Source organism: Hyaena hyaena, unplaced genomic scaffold (genome assembly GCF_003009895.1).
Source record: "Hyaena hyaena isolate Hyena2069 unplaced genomic scaffold, ASM300989v1 scaffold_671, whole genome shotgun sequence".
Classification (NCBI taxonomy): Eukaryota; Metazoa; Chordata; class Mammalia; order Carnivora; family Hyaenidae; genus Hyaena; species Hyaena hyaena.
The window spans coordinates 1,035,907-1,041,681 of NW_024081302.1; the positions used below are offsets into that span (position 1 = coordinate 1,035,907).

Genomic DNA, 5,775 nt, shown 5'->3' on the forward strand with positions numbered 1-5,775 from the left:
AAGTCCCTATAATAGCACTTCAGTGCACTGAAAGAAGCTATTTAGATCTCAGCAAAAACTTTATGGACCCTAAAGCTGTCTCATTATTTACCATATGTAAGAAAAGTCCTCAGTGAAAGGGGTTACAATACATACAAAACTGGAGTATTTTATTAGTTTATTTTAGTTTATTTTATTTAGCATTTTAGGTTTTTTAAAATTTAAATGTTTATTTATGTCTGAGAGAGAGAGCCAGAATGTGAGTTGGGAGGGGCAGAGAGAGAGAGGGAGAGACAGAATCTGAAACAGGCTCCAGACTCTGAGCTGTCAGCCCAGAGTCTGACACAAGGCTTGAACTCAGGAATGGTGAGATCATGACCTGAGCCAAAGTTGGATGCTTGACTGACTGAACCATCCAGGGTGCCCTTCAGTTATTTTTAGTTAAGGAAAAAATAGCCTTTTTCAAAGGTGACAGAGTAAACTGAAGGTTAGAAGGAAGTAGTGTGTGGGGTGCTCAAAGCTCTTGCTTCAAAACCTGGGGGTGAGGAAAAAAGGCCCTCTCAAGAACTCAAGGGTGATTGGTCAGCAGAGGGGTGACTTTGGTGGCATGATGGAGCTACAGCCCATGATTAGTCAGTGGATTGGTCTAAGTAGGCTCTAAGGTGATTTCCACCTGTCAGTTGTCTGAAATGATTAACATTATTATTGTTGGTGCTGTTAAGTTAAGGAATGATTTGGGAAGCCAAGAGACTGGCTTATTCATCTGGATTCTGAATCACAGTCAGGAAATAGTCGTTACCTGGTGCCACCATAATTTAATTTTTCTTGGTGCAAATTCCAAGAGGGGTGAGGTCATTCTGGGGTTTGATTTTATACATGGTGCTCTGGGTCTTCAAGATGAAGTTGTGCATGAGGTTGGCATACTGTTCCATGATGCTCTGGATGGGAATGCCTCCAGTGTTCACCACAATGATTCTCTGTACCACCTTCTGTTCTGAAGTCACTTCAGTGTTTCCTCTACGTCTGCCCTCTCCAGTCCATCAGTACTTCTGCAACATTGGCCAAAGCTTGGTTATTTTAATCTTAATTTTGCAAGGGCTCTGATCTTAACAAGGGTACTTAAAAATGCATGTTAATAATGAAATCCAAATAACCTAGGGAGAGTCCTGTGGAGTTCTAGCAGCATTGTGGGCAGATTTCCTTGTGAAACTTTAATGCTTGTACTGGGAAAGGCATTGAGTATAGTGCTGACTGAAGGGGAAATCTCACCGTTGCTTTTCAATATTTACTGGCACAATAGAAGCACTTGGGAACAAATATTCCCTTGTATGTGTTAAGCCTCATGTACAGCCAAAATTTCTTCAAATACTCCATTCGTGATCAAATCGTAGGTGGAAATGCAGCAATTCACTAAAAGGACAAATTCTGTGTATATTTAGGAGTATTTGCTGCTTCAAAAACTTTTAAAGATTTATTTTTAGAGAGAAAGAGTGTGTGCAAGTGGGAGAGAAGAGCAGAGGGAGAGAGAGAAGGAGAGAGCGAGCGAGAGAGAGAATCTTAAGCAGGCTCCATGCTCAGTACCAAGCCTGACAAAAGGCTTGATTCCATGACCCTTGGATCATGACCTGAGCCAAAAATCAAGAGTCTGATGTTTGAACTGTTGAGCCACCCAGACACCCTGTTTCAATAGCTTTTTAAAAGAGCAATTATTTTACTTCTGTTTCGTTCATAGTCCTAGATGTCTTCTGTAAGACAGAAGAGCTGGAGCAAAGACACCATCCTCAGTCTCATGCTTTTCGTTGGATAAGTGGCATCAAAAAAGAACTGAAACTTTGGCACAGCTTTTTATTTTTTAAATTATTTATTTTTTAAATGTTTATTTTTGAGAGAGAGAGAGTGTGTACATGCAGAGGAGGGGGCAGTTGGGGAGGGGGGCAGAACAGAGGATCTGAAATAGGTTCTGTGCTGGTAGCAGAGAGCGCAATGTAAGGTTCAGACTCATGAACCGTGAGATCATGACCTGGATCAAAGTTGGATGCTTAACCGACTGAGCCACCCGTGTGCCCCTTAGTGTGGCTTTTTAAAGTATGTCTGTGATTGGGGGGAGAGCTGAAATTCATTCAATACAAATTGTATTTCTCCCCCTTTTCTCTTTGGAACATAGCCCACAAGTGGAAGGCATGTTGAAGATTACCCTCAGTTTCAAAATTGTTACTTAAACTCTCTTCCCCTCCTTGGATCTAGAGATATTTCTTCTGAGGGTCTTAGTGAGGTGAGTGTTAGATTTTCTAGTGCTTCAGTAAATATGCCCCCCATTCCTGGATGTAGTGCAGGCAGAAATGGAGCCTAGCTTTGTCTACTGGTGCATACATAGGCACCAGGGATCACCCTTGGAAACAAAGAGCTAATTGCTTTGAGTTGATTGCCATTGTGGGATGTTAAGAGCTAGAATGCAGTTAGCTTTTTTCATTCTAGAAACTCATCCTCATTGCTTTTCCTGTTTCCTTTAAGTAAGAGAGTCCATGATTCAAAGCCAGGATATATTTCATGTACTGTAGTTGTATTCTTCCCTCCCTCCATCCCTTACTTCCAAAAGATGTGCAGAGACAGGAAAAGAAACCCAAAGACGAAAGCACCGAGTGAATGATAGCCAGAGTGGTGGAGGGAAGAACATGAGGGAGGTCACGTGGTGGATTTTGTGGGCAGTGAAAGATCTGCCTTCTGGTGATGCTGGACAAGCCAGCTGGCCCTTGGTTTCACAATCCCCACAGGATTTAGAGTTTTTGTTTTTTTGTTTTTTCCTACTCTAATAAAAGTATATGACATCTTAAATCCTTCCAAGGGCTTTCTCAATGTTCTTTCTGACCTGGCTACCTCCAGTGTCAACTGTGGACCCTAAAGCTTGTCAGAAAGGTAAAGCGTCAGGCCTACCCCGGATGTATAGAATCAGAATTTATGTTTTGGCAAGTTTGCTGGCCACTCCATGTGCCTATTGCAGTTATAGAAGCTGGTCTATGGGAAGACTGTGATTATCTTGTTTTAGGTTAAAAACAAAGAAGAAAAAACAGCAACCAACCAACCAACCAAAAGATCTTAGGGATTCACCTATCACTAGGTTTCTTCTGTATTGTCGGATCTTTGGACCGTGGGAAAATTTCTGAATGCCCATAAATACACAGTATGTTGGGTTCTGTTTGTCCTCCAAGCCTGTGCTCTGTGAGAAGGCTGTTAGGTTTTACATTCATCTGTCACCTCAGTGACAGCATGCAGAGACTGGGCTCTGGTTACTTGGTTCATTTGTCCTCCTCAGAGTAGCAGCAAGTATGTAGTGCCAGGCTCACGTTTATCCCATCTTCCTTTTGTGGTATATCACATTAATGAAGCACTTTTAATACTTTCTGTTTCTCACAGTAGCCCAGAGCAAGAGGCAGGCAGGTACTGTTGCCCTCCACCGAGCTAACAGCTAAGAGTGAAGTCTCTGAAGGTCAGGGCAGATGAATAATTAATTGAAGGTCCCAAGGTCTCCTGCTCCAGCTCCTGGGCTTCTCCCGTCCCTAGGCCGCAACACCTTTTACAAAGAGCATATGCTTCCATTAGGGCTGCATTTCCTTTTCAGGGCTTACAAAAACCCTTCTTCTTACAACATAGGTTTTGTGTCTGCCTATTCTATAAGATCTGAGATACATGAAATATAAAGCCACAGACTTTAGAACACAGGCTCCTGGAAATCCCAGGCACCTGCGTAGTACCCCTGAACAACATGCCCTCTGTTTAAATCTAACACGCACCCTTGGCATGGGACTGTTCAGTGCGGCAGGATCTCTTGAGAGTGCTTTCTGGGGCTCCCCAGCCATCTCAGCTACACCAGGACACCTGACCACCTGGGAGCTGGGGGTGAGGGGACTGCTGGTTTTTTCCCTCTCACCTTGATTTTCTTTTATGTTCTTTCATCTTAAGAGATATGACTCCCTCCCACACATGGTTCTTTCCCCAGTTCACATATTTTACTTGTTTTAAGAAGGTAGAATCAATATTTTGCTACCCACTTGTCAGGCTGTCGGTACCTTTTTATTTCCACTTCTTCCTCCCAAATAGGGTTCTGTAGGGGGTCTAATTTTTTTTTTTTTTCACCAAGAGGAGGCACATGCAGAGCTGTCTCCTCACCCTGCATATACAGGACTGTGGCTAAGATTCAGTTCTGCTCTCTCAGAGTAGAGTGTTTCCTGAGCAGAGCAGCTGGAAATTGGTCAATTAAAGTGTCTTGGCAAGATGTTGAAACGTGAATCATTAGCAGGTTTGCTGATCTTTTGACCTGTACCCCCTCTAACAGCTGATTAGAGTGCTATTTTTGGTAGGCTATGCCTTCATTTAGGCATATATTTCATGCTTCCTAAGCTATGATAATTTGGCATGTCCAGCCAATGAATCTGTCAATATGTTGGAGTAGAGTTGAAGTAGGAAGGTTATGTCAAATTTTTGTGACTGTAAAAAACATCAGCAAGATTTCACTTTGAGACACTATGAGAGCCAGTGGCTGCTGTGAGAGATTTTCCCAAGGGAAGGCTCATGAAATTACTGCCACACATCAAGGAGAACTACTATAATCAGAACCACTGACTGATTTTGGGGACTTGATTTTGTGGTGAGATACTACCTGTGATCCATAGGGTGATTCTCTGAATGAAAAGTAGATCCTCTATGGCAAGTTAATATTATTTTCCCTCAAGCTAGGTATGGGCAAAGGCAGGGAAATTCTGTTGTTATGCTCATTGCATGTATGGCCTTGAATTTTAGCCATTTGTGAGCAAAAAAGCTTATTTACCTGCCTTGAAGAGATAAATTCAGTGCTCTATACACAGTGGGCATTCTGGAAATGTTTATTGACTAACGATATAGTTTGTTTCTGAGGCCAAGTTTAGAAGGGAGTTTTGTAAGCAGAGATGTGCTACCTAAAAATTATTGCAGGTTTTAATAGTAATTCCAGGAAACTAAGTCACTTGGGACATCATATTCACAGCTGGCAAGGTGTTGTTAATAGGTTTGCCAGTAAAACACTGAGTTTTCTTTGCCTTTTTTCTTTTTTTTTTTTTTTTACAAATAGTTTATCGTCAAATTAGTTTTTACATAACACTCAGTGCTCATCCCCAAAGTGCCCTCCTTCATGCCCATCCCCCCCTCCCCCCACATCCATCAGTCCTCAGTTTTTGTCAGCATTCAAGAGTCTCTCATGGTTTGCCTCTCTCCCTTTCCCCCACCATTTCCGCCCTTCTTCTCCCCCTTGGTCCTCCGTCAAGTTCCTCCTAATCCTCCTATACGTGCAAACATATGGTATTTGTCCTTCTCTGCCTGACTTATTTCGCTCAGCATAACACCCTCAAGGTCCATCCATGTTGCTACACATGGCCAGATTTCATTGTTTCTCATTGCCATGTAGTATTCCATGGTATAGATAAACCACATCTTCTTGATCCATTCATCTGTTGATGGACACTTAGGCTCTTTCCATGTTTTAGCTATTGTGGAGAGTGCTGCTATGAACATTGGGGTACATGTGCTCCTATGCCTCAGCATTTCTGTATCCCTTGGGTAAATTCCTAGCAGTGCTATTGCTGGGTCATAAGGGAGTTCTATTGTTAGTTTCCTGAGGAACCTCCACACTGTTTTCCAGAGGGGCTGTACCAGTTTACATTCCCACCAACAGTGTAGGAGGGTGCCCGTTTCTCCACATCCTCGCCAGCATCTAGAGTTCTCTGATTTGCTCATTTTAGCCACTCTGACTGGCGTGAGGTGGTATCT

General features: G+C 42.6%; 1 pseudogene; it reads right to left on the reverse strand.

The window, feature by feature from the left end:
• Positions 1-734: 734 nt before the first annotated feature.
• LOC120220112 lies at positions 735-3,833 on the reverse strand (annotated as a pseudogene).
• Positions 3,834-5,775: the final 1,942 nt, after the last annotated feature.